The sequence below is a fragment of the Pseudonaja textilis genome, chromosome Z, assembly GCF_049901715.1.
Source record: "Pseudonaja textilis isolate UNSWEBS1 chromosome Z, rPseTex1.2, whole genome shotgun sequence".
In the NCBI taxonomy this organism is placed as follows: domain Eukaryota; kingdom Metazoa; phylum Chordata; class Lepidosauria; order Squamata; family Elapidae; genus Pseudonaja; species Pseudonaja textilis.
The window spans coordinates 106,920,372-106,944,956 of record NC_142008.1 but is presented as its reverse complement, the minus strand read 5'-3'; the positions used below and the strand labels follow the sequence as shown (position 1 = coordinate 106,944,956).

Below are 24,585 nucleotides of genomic sequence, written 5' to 3'. Positions count from 1 at the left end.
TAGATGACCTACAAGGTCCCTTCCAACTCTGATTATCTGTTAATCTGTATTTCAATAGTTTTATAGGCCACCTATACTTAGGAAATAAAAATGAATGGTCATAACCTTATATTTGATTTGCAAGTGCCTTCCCCTAGTACATGAAATGAGGATAGCAAGAAGTATCTTCTAGGCTGGTTAGAGGGAAAGTTAAGTTACATTCTAGTAACTTATTGCTTTTTACCAAGTTATATTCCTCAGGGAAGCCATTTTGTGAATGGCCATAACTTTCCAGCAACCATTTTGTTTATGTTCCAAATTATAACTATGCCCTTCAACTAAAAAAATATGGAGATTATAGCTAGATGTAGATATTCATTTTACCCTGAATTTTTAAATTTGGAAAATTAAATGCAACTTATGCCATGACTCTACATTGAGAATCATTGAAATTGAATAATTATTTACCTCTTATTAAATATGCAAATATTTATGATCTGTTTCCATTCTACATATCTGAAGGACTAAGGGTGCGGACACTCTTATTTTCATTTCCTTCTCAGCCCAATACAATGTAGTAAATAGATAATGCAGTACATTTTTAGCCAGTGTGCAGACCCTAGTTTACAAAAGATAAATAATTAAAGAGTAGCAGCAACAGTAATTCAAGTCATAAAAGGGAGAACAAATGTATGTTTTTGTTTACTCAGGATATGTACAAATATCTGTGATTGAAGGTAGCTCTAAAGGCGTAGGATTTTTTAAAAAATATATAGATTACTTTTTTCTTCTATGTAGTATCTGTCTCTGGATGAATCCAACATTATCACCTAGAATAATTTCCGCTAATTTGATGTCCTCAACTTCCCAGAATCCCAGCCAAGAAGTCAAACACAAATGCATGAATTCCAACTATATTAGTGAAAGCAGAAAAGTAAAATAACAGCTAGATTGTATTTCTTCTTGATTTTACAAAAATCACATTTTCATCTATTTTGGAAGAATCTTTGTGACTCAGATATGGAAAAGGAGAGTAGATTACTTCCCCAATAGGTCTAGAAAGTTTTTCAGAGCTACCATCTATGTATATATAAACTAGGAAATGGAGGTGCATTTAGAAATATATCTAGGCATTTCTATCACACCAAGAATGATCAGTACAGTGAAACTATAGGTTTCTTAATATAAAGCAAATTAGTATAGCAGTGCAAATCAAATAAAAGTGTGCAACTGTTTAAAAGAACACCACATACCAAAGGGCTAAAATCCAGAAATAATATTAGGAAATGTATTACTTTTTCAGAGGCTCCAAGTACCTTTCTTCAAAAAGCAGGTACCTTTGTTTAGATTCAAATTCCCAGAAAAGATTATACTCCGGTGCAGAAGGCAAGGATGAAAAATATTTCAGACACCAATCATTCAGCCATCAAAAGAAAAACCTAATAATGATTCTAATGAATAAAAATATCTGTGTATGCATGCTTATATGTGTGTGGATAGACAAACAGACATTTAGATAAAGATGAAATTTGAAGATCAGCACTGGAGGAGGAATGAAAGTGATTGACGAACAATACATGAGCTCTTCACATTCTCTAGACTTTCTTCCCTAAGATCATCTCATGGACCTGGAATCAGGAAGACAAGCTGAGGTGAATTTTGAAGCATTTTGAAACTTTGAAGCATTTTATTCCTGCCCTCTCTTCGGTTTCACAGATTTTCAGTTCATTGTTTTTCTGTAACAATTTGATTTTTCCTGCTGCCATCTCTTTCATGTGGATTCTCTGGTGTGTCACCAATGCACTTTTCTGATGGAATCTCCTCCCACATTCCAGGCAGTGATATGGGTGTACCCTCGTATGGATTCTCCAATGTATAAGGAGATCTGAAAACTTAGTGAATCTCCTCTCACATTCAACACAAGGAAACTGTTTTTTTCCCGTATGAATTTTCTGGTGCTGGGTGAGGTCCAATGGATAATTGAATCTTCTTCCACACATGGTGCAGCAAAAGGGTTTCTCCCCATAGTGTGTCCATTGGTGTGAAATAAGGTTAGAGCATTGGATGAATAGTTTCCCACACTCGACATGGGAAAATGGTTTTTCTCCTGTATGGATCCATTTGTGTATTTGAGGGTAGAAGAAGAAACAAACCTTTCCCCACATTTCAGGCAGATATAAGGTTTCTGGACCATGTGGATAGGTTCATGCACTTTAAGTGCTGACTGATGACTGAAGCACTGTTGGCAATGAGAACAATGATAAGGCTGTTCTCCAGAGTGGATTCTCTGATGACTAACCAGTGACGCTCTCTGAGCAAATGATGCACCACATAAAGTGCATGTGTGGGGTTTTTTTTCCCCCCTATGTGAATTCTCCGATGTCTAGTCAGGTGGGACAATGCAGTGAAAAGGCTTGGCATTTGTGTGGATATTGTCATGTTTTGCCAAGTCTGATGGCCTCACAAAACATTTCCCACAGTCAATAGAGTTGTAGGGTTTCTCCTTTTTAGAACCCCTAGCAAAGTACCATGTGTCCCCTCATCTTCGATTTCTTGATTTTGAATGGTTCCTCTCCTCTTCTTTGTGACTCCAGAACCTATGAGATAGCGCAGAAAGAATTTCAGAGGTTGTATTTAATGCGCTGATATGATCAAGATCTTGAAAACAGCTAAAAGATATCTCAATCTATTAAAAGTTATTTTCTACCAGCAACAGCTTTGGATATTCCACACCTATTTAACATGGGAATTTACAGTTTATTTTAAACAAGTTGCTTAGAGGATCCAGAGATAAGCCAAACTACGAGGGCTATCCACAAAATAGATTACGTTTTCATCTGTAGCAAGAAGGGGCGGAGCTAGTGCAGCCATCTTTGGTCTGTGCATCCGCTGCTCAGTCTGCATCTAGTTGTGCTAGTGGGAGGTTTGCATCATTGCCCGTTATTTCACAGCAAACGTTTGAAATGTGTGCTGCAAATGAAAATCCCTCGAGTTGTGAGGTGCGATCAGTGATAAGGTTTTTGTCGGCAAAAAACCTTAAACTGATTGAAATTTTTCGGCAACTTTGTGAAGTGTACGGGGACAACATCATCACTGAAGGTGGAGTGCGCCAATCGTGCATTAAATTTAAAAATGGCCGAACTACGGCACTCGAGAAGTCCTGAATGCTTTCAAGTGGGAGATTTTTCCTCATCTGCCCTACAGCCCCGATCTTGCACCAAGCGACTACCACTTGTTTCCGAGGATGAAGACCTGGCTTGGAACACAGCGCTTTGATGCCTGAGATTTGAGCCAGTCAGTCATGCCCGCCCGCAGTTCCGCGTCGTCGTCAAAGCGCTGTGTTCCAAGCCAGGTCTTCATCCTTGGAAACAAGTGGTTGTCGCTTGGTGCAAGATCAGGGCTGTAGGGCAGATGAGGAAAAATCTCCCACTTGAAAGCATTCAGGACTTCTCGAGTGCTGTAGTTCGGCCATTTTTAAACTTAATGCACGATTGGAGCACTCCACCTTCAGTGATGATGTTGTCCCTGTACACTTCACACAGTTGCTGAAAAATTTCAATCGGTTTATGGTTTTTTGCCGACAAAAACCTTATCACTGATCGCACCTCACAACTCGAGGGATTTTCAATTGCAGCACACATTTCAAACGTTTGCTGTGAAATAACGGGCAATGATATGAACCTCCCACTAGCACGACTAGATGCAGACTGAGCGGCAGACACACAGACCAAAGTTGGTCACGCTAGGTCCGCCCCTTCTTGCTACAGACGAAAACGCAATCTATTTGTGGATAGCCCTCATATATGTTGTACAGCAGAGAATGGTAACTTTTCTTTTAAGTTTTTATTTTTTACAACAAACATACGAACAAAACATAAAAACATAAAGCCCCCTTTCAATTACATACATACAGTGTGTCAGTTGGTTACAATATTTTGTGCTATCTTTTTTTTTACATTATTCACAAGTTATATAAATTCCCACCTTATCAGTCTAGCTTGTGCTTATACAGTATCAATTATTAAACATTCATTTGACTATTTTTTCATCATTTTATGCTAGATATTCTAATTTTCATTATGATTTAATCTACACATTCATCCAATGGTTATATATTTTATATTGTATTCTTTATCAGTCTATTAACTTTTATTGTAAGGCTTACTAATCTATTTCTTTACCATGTCTTTTTATCTAACCATTGATAAAATAAATCCCATATCATGTAAAAAATTTTATCCTCTTGTTCTCTAATTTCAAATGTCAATTTACTCATTTCAGCACAGTCCATGATTTTCTTAATAATTTCCTCCTGCATAGGTATTTTTTCATTTTTCCAATTCTTAGCAAATACAATTCTAGCCACTGTTAAAACATTTACAATCAAATATTTCAATTCTTTACAATATATTTCTGGTATAATTCCCAATAAAAATATATCAGGTTTAAAGTCTATGTGTTGTTTTGTCATTTTTTCCAACCATGTGTGGATTATAGTCCAATATCTTTTTGCATCTGAGCATGTCCACCACATGTGGTAATATGAACCAGGTATCTGATGACATTTCCATCATTTATCCCATTTTATTCTTGAACATCCTTGCAATTCTCACCGGGGGTAAGTGCCACCATTGTCATTTTATAATTTTGAGATCACAATTTTTGCCATTTATCTAAATCAATCCCATATCCAAAATTTCCCCCCCATGCAATGATTGTTTCTTTTACTTGTTCTTCCTCTAATTTAAATGTCCATTTAGCAAATGTCCATAAAGTTTTTTTTTAATCACTTTTTCATCAGTACCTGTCAACATTTTATCTAAATCAGTCAACTTATCATAGATACCTTCTGTTTTAACATCTTTATCAAATCTAGATTGTATTTGAAAATATGAAAACCAATTCATTTTTACACCTTGTTCATCCAATGCTTGCATAGATTTAAGTTCACCCTTTTCGTTCAATATCTCACCATATCTGTTTGTTCCTTTTTATATATTATTGGATAGGAAAAAGCTTCAATAGTAGATAACCATAGCGGAATTTTTAAATAATATTGCTTTTTTATCTTCTCCCAGTTTAGAAACAATGCTTCTCGAATATAATGTCTTCTAAAATACCCCTGCGTTTTAGTTCCCTTATACCAAAGGAAGGCATGCCATCCTAACAGCAGGTCATGTCCTTCTAAATTCAAAAGTCTAGTATTCTGTAATGTTATCCACTCCTTTACCCACATCAGACTTGTCGCTTGGTAGTATAATTACCAATTGGGCAAAGCAAACCCTTCTCTTATTCTTGCATCTTGTAACAATTTAACTTTTATTCTCACTTTCTTCCCCTGCCAAATGTATTTTAGCTCTATTTTGTTTAAATCTTCAAAAAATTCTTTCCCTAATCTGATTGGAATTGTCTGGAATAAGTATAAGATTCTGGGCAATACATTCATCTTAATTGTAGATATTCTGCCAATCAGTGATAATTGATTATCATGAAAATTGTTAAATTTTCCCATTTTATCAAATCTGTCTCAATTTGTTGTTTAAGTTTGAGATAATTTTCCTCCTTAAGTGTGCTACATCTTGGTGTTATATGTATCCCTAAATACTTAACCTTATTTGTGACCTGGATCCCCAAGACTTCCTCCAATTCTTTCTTTCGTCTTACTAACATGTTTTTTGCTAAAATCTTTGTTTTATCTTTATTTATTTTCAAACCTGCTACTTTCCCATACTCTTCTATCTTTTCTATCAGGTGCAGACTCCAATGGATCCTCTAATATAAATACCAGGTCATCTGGAAAAGCTTGTAATTTATACTCTTCTTTTTAATTTTCATTCCTTTTATTTCTTTTTCTTCTCTGATGTTCCTATTCAGCACTTCCAGTGTTAACACAAACAACAGAGGCGACAGTGGACATCCTTGTCTGGTCCCTTTTCTTATATCTATGAAGTCTGATAACTTTCCATTTATCATAACCTTTGCAGTTTGTTTATGATATATGAGTAAATTTTTTACCAAAGCCCATTTGTTCCAATTGTAACAGCATAAAATGCCAATTCACATTATCAAAGGCTTTTTGTGCATCTATAAACATCAGAGCCATTTGTTTTTCAGGATGTGCCTCATAGTATTCCAGTGTATCTAAAATTATTCTCATATTATCTTTAATCTGTCTCTTCGGCAGAAATCCATTTTGATCGGAATGAATAAAATTGTTTAAGTATCTTTTCTATCTGTCTGCCAGAACTGAAGCAAAAAATTTATAAGCTGAATTTAATAGTGATATAGCTCTGTAATTTTTAACTTACTGTGGATCTGTGTCCTCCTTCGGTACAAGTGCTATATATGCTTCTGACCATGTTTTGGGTATTCTCTTCTTTGTTATAACTTCATTCATAATTTCTAATAAGTGAAAATTCAATGTTCCCTGGAATGTCTTATAAAATTCCACTGGCAAACCGTCTGGACCTGGTGCTTTCCCAATGTTTTGCTTTTTTAAAGATTCTGTTAATTCCATCATTGTTATATTACTTTCTAACATTATTTCAATATCTTTGGGTGTCTGGGGCAAATTTGCTTCCTGTAAGTATTGTTGAATTCTTTTTTCCTGAACATTCTCTTGATGGTATAGTTTTCCATAGTAATCTTGAATAATTTTTTTCTTCTCCACATTTCCATAGTATACATGTCCTTGTTCATTTATCAATTGATTTATTCTTCTCGAGTCTCTTTCCTTTCTCAATTTATATGCTAACCACCTGCCTGGTTTATTTGCATCTTCAAAATAGTTCTGCTTAGCATTTCTAATTTTTTGTGCTATTTCTTCTTTTTCCATTAGCCTCATTTTATGCTTAGTTATGTCCATTTTAATTTTAATGTCCTTTTTTTGGTGAAATTTCTGTAGTTCTTTTTCCCACTTCTGGTAGTCATCTTCCAATATTTTAAAGATTTTTTTCTGTTTTATATTTCTTTTCCTTGTATAGTCCATTATCAAACCTCTTGTATAAGCCTTCATCATGTCCCAGAGGTTCTGTAATGATGTATTCTCTTTTGTATTTTTCTTTAAAGAAAAAGTCAATTCTCTCCCAATTTTCTGCTTAAAGTCTTTTTCTTTTTATATCGTATTATTTAAAGTCCATCTAGATCTCCTTTTTTGTCCTTTCCATACAAGCGTTATTGGATTGTGATCTGTCCAAGTACTTGCTTCTATTTCAATTTCTTGTATGTTAGAAAGCAATTCTGTTGACATTCATATCATATCTATTCTAGACCATGATGCATGTGTATTTGAATAAAAGGTATATTGTTTATTTTCCTCATTTCTCTCTCTCCATGCATCTTTTAAGTTTATCTCATCTACCATTCGAAAGAAGGATTTTGGCAATGTCTTTCTAGTTTTCTTTGCTGTTTTTTGTGTTTTATAATCCAATTTGTTATTTATTATTCCATTAAAATCTCCCATCAGACAGATATTAACATAGTCCAGTTCAATTATTTTCTTATGTAATTTCCTATAAAAATCTTTTTGATTATCATTTGGAGCATAAATTGCTATTAAAAGTGTCATTAGATTATTGTCCATTATCTCCACCATCAAAATCCTTCCATCATCATCTGTATATATTTGTTCTGCAGGGATTGTATCTCTAATGTATAACACCACTCCTCTCTTTTTACAATAATGCTGTAAATAATTTCCCTAATTTTTGTTGTTTCAATATATAATCATGTTGTTTTTAATATGTACTTCTTGTAGGCATATTATATCAAATTTTAATTTATGAAATACTTTTCTTCTTTTAATAGCTGAATTAAGCCCATTTATATTAATTGTAATCAGTTTTTTTCTCATCCATTTTAGACTTTGTAAGAAGGATTTGTTGCTTTAGTAGATCTTGGTTCTCGTTGTTCTCTGGGTACACCACCTACAGCTCCATCCTCTTTTTCAATTACTGCTGTACATTCCTCTTGAAATTCAATTAATGACTCTTCTTTTCTTGTATCTTCCTCCCTTCTTCTAAAATATTCCAGATAGAATAACTCTGCTTTTCAACTGTATCAATTCTGTGTCTTTGTTCCTGCCAGGTAAACATGAGACCTTTGGGTATCAGCCATCTGTAATTTATTCCTCTCTTAAGTAACTCTTTGGTCAAAAGTAAATATTCTCTTCTTATTTCTCTCACTCTTCTTGCTACATGTTTCAGTACCACTATTTCTTTATCTTTGTACTTTAGTGTTTTTTTCTCTCGTCGGCTGCAATATTTGTGATTTAATTATTTTCTTAGTAAATCTGATATGAACTTCTCTTGGCAGTTTATTTCTCATTGCATATCTTGTATAAACACGAAAAACCTCATCCATTCCATCCATCATCTTCTCTTTAGTTACCTCTAATGCTTCTGCCAGGATTTCTGTCATCATTTCAGCAAGGTTTTCACCCTTTTCTTCTTTTATATTTTGAAATCAAGATAGAAATCTGATCTATCAATTTCCCATCCCAATGATTGCAGAGATCTGCCATTATCTCTTTCCACTTCACTCAATCGGGTATCCATATGTCCAATCTTCTTATCTCTTTGTACATCTTGTTCTTCAATTTTCTTAATTCTGTCCTCATATTGCATCATCATCTGTTGAATATTTTCTATTTTTTCATCTGTCTTTTCCATTCTTTGCTCAATATTCTCCGTTCTCTTTTCAATATTATCTGTTTTTACTTGTATCTTTTGAATTCCTTGCATAATCATCTGGAGTGTCACTTCTTTCTCCTTCTCTTGTTGTAACATCACCTGTATTGATAGTTGTCCTCCAGATGGTGAGGAAGAAGAAGTCGGGATTGAAGAAGCTGAGGCTGGTATTTTTCTGCTCATCTTAAAGTACAATAGAAAAATTGAAAAGAAAAAGCAAGAGCAGCCAATTGCCACTCCAGTAAAAAAAGAAAAAGGAAAAATAATTAAAAATAAAAAAGGGAAGGGAAAAGTCTTCCGGCACTTGAATACCTTAATCCAATTGGTTCCAATTATGTAGGAAAAAAGGAAAAAAAGAAAAAAAAACGGAAAAAGGATGAAAAAATAAAAATATTAAGAAAAGATTTAAAAAGACAGAAATGTGTATATTCCCCTTGCCAAAGAGGTAAAACAAAGGGAGGAAGGAGAGGGGGAAAAAAGTAGTCTTGCATCAAAGGACTCAAGTCCAAATATAAAAATCCAACTGGGGGGGGAAATAGAAAAAAAAAGGAAAGAGAAAATGCAATTCTGTCAATAAGCAAAGCACTGCCACTATATGTTCGAGGCTCTTTACTAAATCAAAAAACAAAATTTCCAGTTCTCTTTTCAAGGTCACTTCACTCTTCTTTCTTCAATTTCAAATCCAGACTCCAGCTATCAGTATTTCCACAGAAGAGCACTTGCAAACAATCTACATGCTCTTCCCACTATCTTTTCAATGAAAAGCATAGAGTCCTTGAATGTAACAGCAAATGTATCAACAAGAAAGAAAGAAAGAAAGAAAGAAAGAAAGAAAGAAAGAAAGAAAGAAAGAAAGAAAGAAAGAAAAACAATGTATCCAAGCCTCCAGCGGGCAGCAGTACTTATTTCCCTTTCCTTTCCCTTCCCCTCTAATTTTAAAATCAGGAGTAATAAAAAATATAAAGAATCTAAAATTATTAAAAAGAAAAAACAAGAAATTAAAAAACTTTTCCAAAGAGTTATTTTGAAGGGAAAAAAAAATAAAAACTAGAAAGGAAAGACCAGTCCAGTTTAAAAGTTTTAAAGTTTTAACAAAATCCAAAGTTCCAATAAAAAAAAAAAAACCTTCGGGTTTAATTTGTGCTTAATCTTGCCGCTTGAGCACTTTTATCTTCACTTTTAAATTTAATTTTTAGTCTTTTAGGGTGTTCTCTCCAGAAAAAAATAAGTAGAAAATTATCTCACCAAACTGACATGCTTTCTTTCCAGCTTTCTTCCATTCTGGAGCTGTCCCAACTTCAGCAGCTTTAATAGCTGCCTCTCCACCTCGGGGAAAAAAGGGGCATCTCCTGGATCTACCAGGGACTTTGCGATGTCCCTGGGATCGACAGGATGTGCCCTCCTCTGTCACCGTCTCTACGGGATGGTTTAGATCCATTGGGACCATCCTGCAATGGAGATATCAGCAGCGATCTTAGAGCTTAAAGATCGCATGCTGTATTGCTGTGACACAAGCTCTGCCCTCTCGAGATTGGTAACTTTTTAGTGCTTAGGAACCACAACTTGGTATTTTGGGGGTAATGGAGGACAAGAGGTTGCAACTGGCAAGGGCAACAGGTGGAATTGGAAGGTTTGCCTCCTTCTTATACATGGATGGATATGCATATAATGGATCAGAATGCATTATAAGTAGACCTTGAGTTACAACCATCCATTTAGTCACCACTGAAAATTACAACAGCACTGAAAAAAATGACATGATTTTTTTTTACACTCATGACCATTGCCACATTCCTATAATCACATGAGCAAAACTTGGAAGCTTGGCAACTGGATGTATTTATGATGGTAGGATCACACAAATACCTTTTGCAGCCTTTTAACAAGCAAAGTCAATAAGGAAGCCAGATTCACTTAACAATTGTGTACTAGCTTAACAATTGCAGTTAATCAGTTAACAACCGTAGGCAAGAAAGGCCCCAAACTGGGGCAAAATTCACTTAACAACTTGTCTTGTCTATCAATTTTGGGCTCCATTTTGATCATAAATTGAGGATTATCTACAGTATTTGGATGGGAAATCAAGAAATCCCTACACCATAGGCTAGATGTAAAAACAAACTTTGCAAAAAGGCAATTCCAACCTACTCTGTATCATTTCAAGAATGCACAACTAAGTGCATGTTGTTACTAGTGTAGAAACTTAGCATCCATCCCTCTCCTAGAAGAATGAAATATTCTAGGAAATATTAAAAAGGCAGAATATTAAATTTCCCTGGATGAAGAAAAGGAGAAACATGTTTTAAAGACACAGCAGTTTCCTGAAGCTCTCTGCCAACCTCCTTCAGCTCCAGGGTGATGGGATTAAGACATGGCCCTCAGGAAATGATAGGATTACCCATCTCACCACATGGTACCGGGAAAGATTGTATCACCCAGCAGGATTCAACCAAACTTAAGCACACATACAACCTAAAAAGCTAACTATGACTCCTGACAGCATCCAATCAGTATACTCTTCCTGTATCCCAGGAAGTTCAAAGCTTAGAGAGGGTGTAAAACCAAGGGACTCTCAGCATCTCTTTCCTTTTCACCCAGGAGCTCCAAGGTATATGATCTTATCCAAGATGAAATCTTCTTTCCAAGCAACTTCCATGAATCCAGTGTCTTTTCCCCACTTGGAACGGAACCCAGAAGGATATTTCTTCCAATATTAGGTATCAAGTTTGATTCAAATATAACCTTACTTTATATGATGCTTCCAGCACAGACTGGGATTTTAACTTAGTTTTCCTACTTCAGACTTACTTGGGTATGTTTTTGCTCCAACCCAGAGAGAAAGCAAAAGTCAGAAGTGTATGGTGCCAGGAGTTACCAAAAAAGGCTTCACAAGCTGCAATTCCTAACTTTGCTGTAGAAAGTCTCTTCTTTTGAAATACAGCTAGGAAATTGCAAAATGTAATTTCAAAATGTTTTGAGTGAAATTTTATAAAACGGCCCATTCAAAGTTTGAAAGGGACATCTCAAGAGTGAAGCTGGCCTCATTTCCAGCATTTTTGTAGTCCTTTTCAGAATATTGCAATCTAAAATGAGGCATGGGCCTGACCATATGACCTTACACTGAGCTGAATAGAGCAAGACTATCACCACTTGCAAATTAAAGGCTTACCTAACAAGCTTGCTTTCCCATTATCAAGTTTCTTGACTTCCTTGGCAAGAAACCTTTGTCTGGCATCTGACATGGCCTGCTGGTCTTCAGAGAGATTTACAGCTGCCTCTTGAAATGAGTCAGACTCCTGAAATGACACTGTAAGTTAATATCCAAGCCCCTTTTTCCAAAAACATTTTTAGCAAAATGATATCATGCCAACAGATAAAGCCAAAAGAAATGAAAACAGATAAGAAGTCATGCATTAAAACATTAGCTATTATACAGAATACTGTTTAGGTGTTTCTGAACATTTTGTATATGGTCAGAAATGAAGGGAGGAGGGCGGAACTGGCATCACAACAATACAGCATGCGATCTTGGAGGTCTGAGATCGCTGCTGATATCTTTGCTCCTGGATGGTCCAATTGGATCTAAACCATCCTGAAGAGATGGTGAATGTAAAGGGTGCATCCTGTCGATCCCAGGGATACCTCAAAGTCCCTGGTAGATCCAGGAGAAGCTCTTTTTGCCAGAGGCAAAGAGGCAGCCATTAAAGCTGCTGAAGTTGGGACAGCTCCGAAATGAAAGAGAACGGAAAGAGAGTGTGTGCCGGTTTGGTGAGAACTTTTTATTTTAAGATTTGAAAGAACACCCTAAGGAAAAGAAAGAATCTGTAAAAGTTTTGACAGAAGTGATTAAGTGGCGATTTTAAACAGGAATGTCAAAGTATTTTTTTTTTCTCATTGCTGGATTTTCTACACATGATTTTATATTTTGAAACTGGACTGTTTTTTTCTTCTTTTCTTTCACCTATTCTTTTTCTCCTTTTTGACTTTATAATATTCTAGGCTAGAGACTCCCTTTTAGTCATTTTTTAAATATCTTTTTCCTTTTTTAATTTATTTTCATTATATTTTGTTTGGGAAAGGAGAGGGAAAGTGAAAGCAAAAGAAACTTTGTAACACTGCAAACTAGAGGCTTGGAAATATTCTATTTCTTTTTCTTGACCAGACAAAGCTGAGAAAGAACTGAGACTTCTTTTCAAGGACATTGCTATTGATAAGATAGAGGGAAGAGCATGGGAGAGTATTATTGCAGATGCTCTTCTGGGTTTCTATCAACAGCTGGAATCTGGTGTTGAAGCTTATAGGAAAAAAAAAAGGTGACAAGACTCTGGAGAAGAGAGTTATAAATTTTAACAAAAGCCTTGGATAATCAAACAAGGTGCAGTGTGCTCTTTTTATTTTTTCTAAACTGCGCTACCCCTCCTCATTAGTTTACTTTTCATAATAGCTATTTGTTTTTGTCTTTCTTTTTGTCTTTTGAAGTTAAATTTTTATGTTTGCATTTTATTTTAAAGGAAAAACTTTAGTATTAATGATTTCCTTCCTTTTCCTTTTAAGGGAGTAGTCTCTTTTCTTTTCTCTCTCTCCTTCCCTTGTATTTTTTTCTATTTACCTTCCATATTGTTTTTTTTATTTTAATTTTTGTGGCTTTCTTTTTTTTCTTATGCACCCTTTTATACCTGAGACTTTTTAATTGGATTAAGTGTTGAAGAACCTGAAGAACTTTTCTTTTTTCTTCTTTAGTTTTTTATTTTTTACTTTCCCACCTTTTTCAGGATTTAACAATTTTTTCTTTTTTGTGTGTGTTTATGGTCTTTTCTTCCATTTTTGAGTTTTTACTGCTATCTAACCAATTTGTTGGATTAAGGTATACAAGAACCTGAAGATGGATAATGCAGTGCAGAGCAATAGCCTCTTCTACACCCTCCTCCTCAAGTTTTCTCTGAACAAGTGCCACCAGTTCATTTTTCCTCCCCGTCATTGATGGTACTCCGTCGCTTGTTATTCCAACAAACCTATTCCATGGCAAACTGGCATTCTCAATGGCATCACACAACTGGCGAAATATCTCATGAGCGGTGGTCTGGCCATGCATTGGAATTACTCTGAGCAACTCCTCTTTCACTTCAAAATTGCGATCACACCAAGGACATAAATTGTGAGCTGAGCAGTGTCAGTTATGTCTGTGTTCTCATCAAGAGCAACTGAATATGCATCAAAACATCTAGCTTTCTCACACAGTTGATGATAAATGTCACTTGACAGGTCAGAAATGTGCTCTGCCACTGTGCTGGCAGAAAGGCTGATGTTGCTGAACTGACTTTTCTTTTCCAGACAAACTATACTTGCAGCCTGTAATATGCATTTTTTTACAAACTCACCCTCTGTGAATGGTTTTCCCACCTTAGCAATCATCTCACTAACCATATAGCTAGCTTCGACGGCTGCAGCATTCTCTTTGGTTGCTTTCGTGAAGAAATCTTGTTACCTCGCTAAACATGTTTGAAGGCTGGCAACCCAGTTGGTTCTCTCATTCCCCTGATATTTGCACATTCCTCAGCATGTTTAGTTGAAAAATGATGTTTCAGGCTGTATTCCTTGTGCACTGCAACTTTTTCAGCACAAATAAGGCATGTCGGGATGCCCCTGTGCTCAACAAAGAAATACTGTGTCTCCCACCTTTGCTGAAATTGTCTGTGCTCATCACCTATCTTTCTCTTCACTGCAGGCTTTGACAAAGACATGATGAGGGTGTTACAAAATTTAGTTTATTCCACTTGGCATCGCTCTTGTTCCACGTTTCATCGAAGTGTTTAGCCAGCTAGTGACGCATGGAGAATGTCTCTACATGTGGCATCATTTCCGCTTCTACTTGTCACAACAGCGCGGCTGATGATGAACAGCCCGGTAGCAGTTGCCTTTCTCTGCGTTTGATCATGGCGTTTGTTGATGGTAGAAAGTACCAGAATGGCGACTGCAAAAAAAGGCGACTGCTACCAGACTGTTCATCATCCGCCACACTGTTGTTACAAGCATAGTGTGCATGAAGTCGGTGTAGCTTAGCCTAGCACCGAATGTCAGCCATGACGAGGAACGGCGGGCGGGACTTCCTTCAGAGGTCAATTCCCCCTGCAGGCCGCACTAATATTATACTTTCATATCACGGTGGGGGCCACAGGACATCATCCTGCGGGCCGCAATTGGCCCGTGGGCTGAGAGAATGAGACCTCTGGTCTAGAAGAACCTGAAGATTTTGAATTGTCCAAAATGAGTAGGAAAGTAATAGCCTCTGGTTCCTCAACTCCTACTTCTTCCTCTTCAGCATCTGGAGGACAACACTCAATACAGATGATGTTACAGTAAGAAAAAGAACAGGAAAAAGTGACCCTGCAGATGATTATGCAAGGAATTCAAAATATTTAAATAAGAACAGAGAATATTGAAAAGAGAACAGAGAACATTGAACAAAGAACAGGAAAAACTGATGAAAAGGTCGAGAACATTCAACAAATGATGATGAAGTATGAGGAGAGATTCCAAAAAATTGAAGAAGATAAACAAAGAGATAAGAAGATTGGAGATATTGATAGCAGATTACTGTGGTTGAACAAGATAAAAGTGGGATGTTGAGATAGGAGATGGACAGATCAGAATTTTATCTCAGATTCCAAAATATAGAGGAAGAAAAGGGACAAAACCTAGCTGGGATGATAGAAATTTTGGCTGAAGCTTTGGAAATAACTAAAGAGAAGATGATGGATGGCATAGATGAGGTTTATCGAGTCTTCACAAGTTATGCAATGAGAAATAGATTACCAAGAGAAGTTCACATCAGATTTACAAAGAAAGCCATTAAAATCAAATATTGCAAGTGGCAAGAGAGAAAACATTGAAATATAAAGACAATGAGATTGTGGTCCTGAAACAAGTACCCTGAAGAGTGAGAGAAATGAGAAGAGAATACCGATTTCTGACCAAAATGCTACTTAAAAAAGAGGTGAATTATAGATGGCTGATTCCAGAAGGTTTAATGTTCACATGGCAAGAACAGAGACATAGAATTGACTCAGTTGAAAAAGCTGAATCATTTTACACAGAATATTTGGAGGGAAAGAGGAAGAGGCAGAAAAAAAAATCTCACTAATTGAATTCCAAGAGGACTGCCAAATAGCGACTGAAAAAGAAGAAGGTGCAGTAGGCAGAAAGGTGGAAGTTAAAGAACAATGTGAACCAAGATCTACGAGAGCTGCCAAACCTACCTATACAGTATAATCATGGAAGAGAAAAAACTGATTACAATTAATATAAATGGACTTAACTCAGCTGTTAAAAGAAGGAAAACTTTCCATAAATTATAGAATTTAAAATTTGATATAATCTGCCTACAAGAAGTACATATCAAAAAGCAATATGAATAATTGTTGATACAGCCAAAATTAGGGAAAATATTTACTTCTTTGACACAATGCAAGAAAAGAGGAGTGGTTTTATACATTAAAGATATTATCCCAGCAAAATTTATGATGATGGAAGAATACTAATGGTGGAAATAATGGACAATAATATGAAAACACTTCTGATTGCAATCTATGCCCCGAATGACAAGCAAGAAGAATTTTATAAAAAATTACATATGAAAATAATTGAACCGGACTATGCTAATATAGTTATGATGGGAGATTTTAATGGAATTGTAGACAATAAACTGGACTATACAGCACAGAAAACAACAAAGCAAAACAGAAAGATTCTCCCTAAATCTTTTTTTTAAAATGGTAGATGAAATAAACTTAAAAGATACATGGAGAGAAAGAAATGCTAAAACTAAACAATACACCTTCTACTCAAATAGACATTTATCATGGTCCAGAATAGATATGATATGGATGTCAAGAGAATTGTTAACTAATATTCAAGAAATAAATATTGAAACAAGTACTTGGGCAGATCACAATCCAATGACAATTAAATGGAAAGGACAAAGGAGAAGATCTAAATGGATGTTAAATAATACTATATTAAAGGAGAAAGACTTCATACAGTGGATGGAGAAAGATCTGGCTTTCTTCTTTAGAGAAAACAAAAAAGAAGATACATCAATCCAGAACATATGGGATACAATGAAGGCATATGTCAGAGGCTTGATAATAGACTATTCAAGGAAAAGAAATACCATGAAAAGACAAGCCTCTAAGATATTAGAGGATGAGTATAAAGAACATGAAAAAGAGCTACAGATAATGCCACAGAAAAAAGACATTAAGTTAAAAATGGATATAATTAAACATAAAATGGGACTAATGGAAAAAGAAGAATTAGCACAGAAAATGGTGCTAAACAGAACTACTTTGAAGATGCAAACAAACCAGGTAGATGGTTAGCATATAAATTGAGAAAGGAGAAAGAATCAAGGAAAATATTGCAATTAATAGATGACCAAGGCCAAATTTGCTATGGTAGCAAAGAGAAGAAGGAAATCATATGACACTATTATGGAAAACTATACACACAAGAGAATATTGATGAGGAAAGAGTTAAACAGTATTTACAGAATGCTAATTTACCCCAGATACCTAAAGAGATTGAAACAATGTTAGAAAGCAATACAATGATGATGGAGTTAACTGAAGCACTCAAGAAGCAAAATGCACCAGGCCCAGACGGACTTCCGGCAGAATTTTATAAAACATTACAAGAATTGTTGAACCTTCCATTGCTAGATGTTATGAATGAAGTTATGTTACAGAAGAAGATACCTAAAACATGGTCAGAAACTTATATTACACTTGTCCCAAAAGAGGAGGCCGATCCATTACAAATCAAGAACTATAGACCTATTTCCCTACTAAACGCAAATTATAAAATTTTTGCTTCAATATTGACAGAAAGACTTAAAAAATACTTAAAGAATTTTATCCATCCTGATCAAAATGGATTTCTGCCAAAGAGACAAATTAAGGATAATATGAGAGTAATCTTGGACACTGTGGAATACTATGAGACACATCCTGAAAAACAAATGGCTTTGATATTTCTAGATGCACAGAAAGCATTTGATAATGTGAATTGGCGATTCATGTTATTACAGCTGGAACAGATGGGCTTTTCAAAAACTTTATTCAAGCAATAGAAGCTATATATCATAAGCAAACAGCAAAGGTAATGATAGAGGGAGAACTGACAGACTCTATTGATATAAGAAAAGGAACAAGACAAGGGTGCCCACCATCACCTCTGTTGTTTGTGTTAACCTTGGAAGTGCTAAACAGAAATATTAGAGAAGAAAAGGACATAAAAGGGATGAAAATTAAAAAGGAAGAATTTAAGCTGCAAGCATTCACAGATGATCTGGTTTTCATTTTAGAAGATCCACTAGAAACAGCATCAAAATTGATAGAAAAGATAGAGACATATGGAAAGGTGGCTGGTTTGAAAATAAATAAAGATAAGACAAAGATCTTGATAAAGAATATGCTATAAGACAAAAGGAAGAACTGGAAGATCTATTGAAAATTCAGGTCACAAATAAGGTCAAGTACTTGGGGATACATTTGACAGCAAGATGCAGGACACTAAAAGAGAATAATTATATCAAACTTAAGCAGCAGATAGTGCTAGATATGGTGAAATGGGAAAATTTGCAACTGTCATTAATAGGGAGAATATCAACAATCAAGATGAATATATTACCCAGAATTTTATATTTGTTCCAAACAATTCCAATTAGGCTTGGAAAAGATTATTTTGAAGATTTAAATAAAATTGTATTGAAATATATATGGCAAGGTAAGAAAGCGAGAATAAAGTTAAAACTTTTGCAAGATGCTAGAATAAGAGGAGGATTTGGTTTGCCTAATTGGGAGTTGTATTACCAAGCTACAAATTTGATGTGGGTTATGTTGTGGGGCGGCGGAGATACGAGGCTGAGCCAGAGCGTTCATTTTAATGGGGCTTTATTCAGGTGAATAAAGGGTTGCCACGTCTGCCAGGCTAACTCGGCAGATCAGCTGGCAGCAACAGCTGATGCCGTTTGACAGCTCCTTTTATAGCCGGCTGTCAAACGGCATCAGCCAATGGGAGCGGTCGGCGCTCCCGCTTGAACTGCGGACCTGGTTGGGAACTCCAGCCAGTTCTATAGACACAACACTCCTTTCCCCTGGCCAGGAGCATGCGTAGTCCCGCAAATAGGCCGGTCGTCTACGATGGCAGCAGGACCGCCGGAGTTCAGGAAAGTCTCTGGCTGGAGCGAAGTCCTCGGCTCCCTTTTAAATAGACATGGATCGGCTAAACCAGCTTTAAACCCTATATTGTTTAGTTCCTTTACAATATACTGGTTCCATTCATAGCCTGATTGTTTAAGACCATAGAGGCTCTTTTTTAACAACCAATAATCATTATTATTTTCACCTTTAAATCCAATAGGTTTTTTCATGTATACAGTATGTCTTAGTGGAGCGTGCAAGTAAGCAGTTTCTACATCTAGATGGTTGACTATATATTTCTTACTTGCTGCCCACACTAAAGCTGCCCTTAATGTTGCTGCTTTAAGGCTAGGTGCAAATACCTCGTCATAGTCATTGGCATTTTGTCTAAAACCTTGGGCTACTAATCGTGCCTTATAGATTATATTACCATCTTTTTCAGTTTTTATCTTAAAAATCCATTTGCAGCCAATGGGTTTTATATCAACAGGTAATCTCGCATTTTCATATACTTTCATATCCTTTAAGGATTTCAATTCCCTATTCACTTTCCTTATCTTTAGTAGGATACATTTTTATTTCATCTACAGTATATGGAACTTTATTAATCTGGCACACTGTGTTAGCCTGGTATCTATCAGGCGGTCTAGATATTCGTGTAGTTCTTCTGGGAATTACAGGGCTTGTATGAGGACTTTTTGAATTACTACCTGTTCATGTTCCTCAGCTTGCTCAGCTATTGGTACTATTTCTTCCTTTATGGGCTCTATCTCTGCCTGTATTTGTCTCTTTACTTTATTCTTAAAGTTACAGGGATAATTACCATTCAAGGTATGATAAAGACTCTAAAACAGAAGGTTTCTATGATAAACTTACTGATTTAGATAAGATTTTGACAGGTGAAACGGTGATTAAAAAATTGTATGGATATTTATTAGAAATTAAACTAGAAGAAGAACAAGTTAAAGAAACAATGATTGCTTGGGGAAGAATTTTGGATATGGGATTGATCTAGAGAAATGGCAAAAATTGTGGTCTCAAAATTATAAAATGACAATATCAACAGCATATAAAGAAAATTTGTATGAGATGTTTTACAGGTGGCATTTTCCCCTGACAAGAATAGCAAGAATGTTCAAGAACAAATCTGAAAAATGTTGGAAATGTCATCAGACACCTGGCCCATATTACCATATCTGGTGGACATGTGCAGATGCTAAAAATATTGGACTAAAATCCACACGTGGTTGGAAAAAATGACAAAAAAGCATATAGATTTGAAACCAGAGATATTTTTATTGGGAATCTTACCTGAAATATATAGTAAAGAATTGAAATACCTGATTGGAAATTTTTGACAGCAGCTAGGATTATATTTGCTAAAAACTGGAAAAATGAGAAAATACCAACACAGGAGGAAATAATTAAGAAAATATTGGAATGTACTGAAATGAGTAAATTGACATTTGAAATCAGATAACAAGATGATAAACAATTTTATAAAATTTGTGATCTATTCTATCAATGGTTAGACAATAAAACATGGTAATGAAATATGTAGATTCTTAGAAAATAATAAATATATAAAGATGGATTCTTATTATATCTACAAAATGATTGTAGGGTAGATTTGAGATGATAATATGAACTGTCGTAAAACAAATTAAGTAAAATATAGATTATTTCGTAAAACATGAATGAATAAACGTATAGTCAAATGATTGATTAACAATGATATTAATGTATTTAATATTTGATTGAAAATATGAGAATATATACAATGTAATTGTAATTGAAGACTACGAAATGGAAGCACAAAACAATTTGTAAACCAACCGGCACACTGTATGTATATATATGGAAGATGGCTTGATGTTTTTATGTTTTGTTTGTTTATGTTCGTTTTAAAAACCAATAAAAAACATTTTTTAAAAAAGAAATGAAGGGACCAATACGTGCAAACCCAGTGGTATTAACCTTAAGTTTTACATATTTGGCCAAAGCATAACATTTTTTTTTCTTTTCAGAGGGGAGGAAGGCAACTGTGGGTCACAAAGCAAAGGAAAGTAAGTAACATAATGATTTCAGAAGTTAGGATTTCTCTCCCCTTTCCTACTTTTTTAAAGCTATATATACATATAGTAATTGATATCTACTCCAATGGCACCTTTGGGGTCTTAGTACACTTAATTTTTGTTTGGCTTTCCCACATCTTAAAAAAAAAATCAGCTGGGATTTTTTTTTTTTTTGCTGCTATCATGGCACCAGAGGCCCCTGCTGTGCCTGCAAGTTGCCCAACCTGAAATTCCAAAAATTCTTCATGATTAGACTGCAAGGCTAGGCCTAAAGTTGCAAACTTTCTGGACCCATTTGGAATTTTTTCCATCTGGGTATTTGGAATTTTGAAAATGCATAACAGGCATTCTGAGGCATCATGGCATGCATAGCTAATTACAATAGTAGTAGTATGGAGGGACTGCTTCCCATTAAAATGTATAAATTTTCAGGTAGGACAGGGTATACAAGAGGCACCAAGAAAAGTATTGATAGGCACGCTAACAATATGAACACCAACTCAGGTGGCCACAGTTGATGTCAAATAAGGATAATATGTGAGATACTATATATATAATCTACCTGCTCTCAAATCCCAGGATATCTATCTTTTTTAGGGGCATTTTCAGTTGAACGGCAAAAATCCATTTTGTTAAGGACCACTGGAAAGAAAGATTCAACCTTCTTTTCCTCCCAGCTGTTCTCTAGAAGATCAGAAGAGCTGATCTCTAGAAGATTTTTTTTGTTATTGTTTCTAGCACACATTATGAGAGCAAAAGGAAGTGAGACTAAATCTCATTGTTACTGAGAAAATAGTATGGAGTGCTGTGTATGCACTTCTGAGTAGCTGGGCTGAATCATAATTCCTCTCCCCTTGCATAACTCCAAAGGGATCTGCAGAGTTCATTGCACCATGTCTAAAGACAGACTTCCCCTGGTTAATTAAACCTCCACTCCTTTAACCTCAAACTATCCACTATTGACATCACCCTATTCCTAAGAAGTCTGTAAGGGATGTGCATAAGTGCACAATCGTGCCTACCATCCCTGTCCTTTGGTCCCCATTTATTTGTGCCTATTTCCTGTATTCTTACTCATGCTTATACTTATACCTATTATCTTGTAAGTGATTGACAAATCAAATAAATAAATAAATTTGCATTAAGCAATATGCACATCAATGTATCCCACAGCCAAATATGCTGATATCAGAAGTAAAGCTGGTAGCCTTTTCTCACCTTGTTTCTTCAACTGGTTTCTTGTGGGTAGAAGAGTTACATGCTGAAAACCACAAGGTTCCAAACATGGGGAATAGGAAAGCTGAGGTTCTCTGAAAAAACTCAGCTATGTAATTGTTTCTGAAACTTAACACTTCAGAATGTGGTCCACATGTAAAAGTGATGGTAGTGAGGAAGCATTCCATGATGGTGTGTCAATAAGCTGGTGTCGATTCTTAGCAATCCCACAGACTAACATGATTGAACAACCTGCTATACAAAATGTCCTACATAACACGATCCACAAGACCAATATGGAGGACAGCTTTGTGTGTGTGTGTGTGTGTGTGAACATTCCTTCCTGGATAGATAACTGCCACATGGAAACATTTTTGGTTTGGAACAATGCACTAGAAATGACTAAGGTTCATAAGCTTTCTGTATTCTGAAATCCTAATCATTGTCTTAGCATGCATTAAGTCATCATAAGGTTAGTTTGAGCATAACTGCACATGAACTCACCATAGATAGCCCTTGACTTACAATCATTCGTGCAATGGCACTGAAAGAAGTGACTTATGACTGGTCCTCGCACTTACAATTGACACAACATCCACATGGTTATATGATCAAAATTTGGGTGCTTGGTGATTAACATATATTTACAACAGTTGTAATATCCTGGGGTCATGGAATCGCCACTTGCAACCTTCCCAGCCAGCTTCTGACAAGCAAAGGCAATGGGGAAGCCAGATTCACTTAATTATCACATGATTCACTTATCAATTGCAGTGATTTGCTTAACAACCATGGCAAAAAAAAAAAGTTGTAAAATTGGGCATGTCTCACTTGGCAACTGCCTTAACAATATAAATTCTCCCCTCCGTTTTGGTTGTAAGTCACCTGTAATTTTATACTGTTAATCCAGTTTGAGGTTTTGCTTGTTGTGTGAACTCAGCCATCATAAACCGAAAGATGTATACATGTATGCTGCTAACATGGATTGGCTTTTTATGCAACATAATTGGCATTTTATTTCTCTCAAGTATAGATTACCCCTGTTTTCTACATAATTTATGCAATAAATCTCCTCACCTGTGGCTCACTTTCCAAATTTACTGCTGACGCAAAAGAAATCCCTTTGCCAAGGCAACAGCCTGGGCACATGTCTCAGTATCATGTTCTCAGACCTGGCTTTGGATTCCCTTTGGCAAAACTGTCAGAAACTGCTCCAGAATTAGCAGCTCCAGGATCTGTTCCTTCATGAGGCTCTCTGGTTCCAACCAGTAGTGGCAGAGTTCCTGGAACTGGCTACAGACCTCTTGGGGTTCCTCAGCCTGCTGATAACAGAAGCGGTGGAAGCAGTGCTGCTGAATCTCAGCAGTACTTGAATTGTTGTTTATGGAAATTGGTTTAATCCTCCTATCATCTCCTTTGGCATTCAGATTACTTAAGATCTGCTGGGTTTCAGCCCAAAGGGTCGGCAGGAGATGGCTCACTTCTTCCCGAGACCACTGGCAGGCACCAACTACATGGTCAAAGGTAGCCAGATCATCCCACAAGATCAGATCTGGCAACTTTGAAGCTTCTCATCCTGAGATTGGATGTGGGACTGTTTTCAAATATTCTTTCCACCGACCTTTGGGGCAGTGAGGAATCCCTTCCTTGTTGATATGGCCCGCAGAAATAGATCTTGAGCAGAGGTGGTATTCAGCAGGTTCTCACCAGTTCTGGAGAACCATTGGGCAGAAATTTTGAGTAGTTTGGAGAACTGGCAAATACCACCTCTGACTGGCCCCATCCCCATCTATTCTCTGCTTCCTGAGTCTCAGCCGATCGGCTAGGTCTTCTTTTGTTGCCCTACACAATGGAGCTGTAAAGCAGGTTAGTGGGGTGGGGAGGGAATGAGATTTTCTAGTAACTTTCCCCCATGAGTGGGGAAGGAATGGAGATTTTGCAGTGTCCTTCCATTGCCATGCCTAACAAGCCACACCATACCTACCAAGCCACACCATACCCACCAAGCCTTGCCCACAGAACCGGTAGTAAAAATTTTTGAATTCCACCACTGATCTCAAGCACCACTAGAATGTTTTGAGACAGCATTTCTTCCTGGTCCATCAGGCCCTTCTGACATAGGCCCTTCTTGGGTGTCTTTTTCCATCTTGAAAAAAAGTCACATAGATTTGGAAGAGGATTCTCTCCTCGGAAGAGAATCTACCTCTGTCCACCTGGAGGCTTAGAGACCGAACTTCTCTCAACAAGAAAGGTTAAGCCTGCTGTCTCCAAATTCATGTGTGGAATGTCAAATAAATAAAAGAAAGACATCATACAACTGCACAATTCCTACTTTGGAAACTGGATGAAGATGTCTTCTTATTAACCCAGAAGTGGCAGCTTACAAAGCAGTTAAAAAGCCAAGAGCTCTCAACCAAGAAAAGTTTGTAT

The 24,585-nt window shown here is 36.3% G+C and overlaps 1 pseudogene; it reads right to left on the bottom strand.

Annotated features, from left to right (window-relative positions):
* Nucleotides 1–1,613: 1,613 nt before the first annotated feature.
* On the bottom strand, nt 1,614–24,301 carry LOC113448569 (uncharacterized; annotated as a pseudogene).
* Nucleotides 24,302–24,585: the final 284 nt, after the last annotated feature.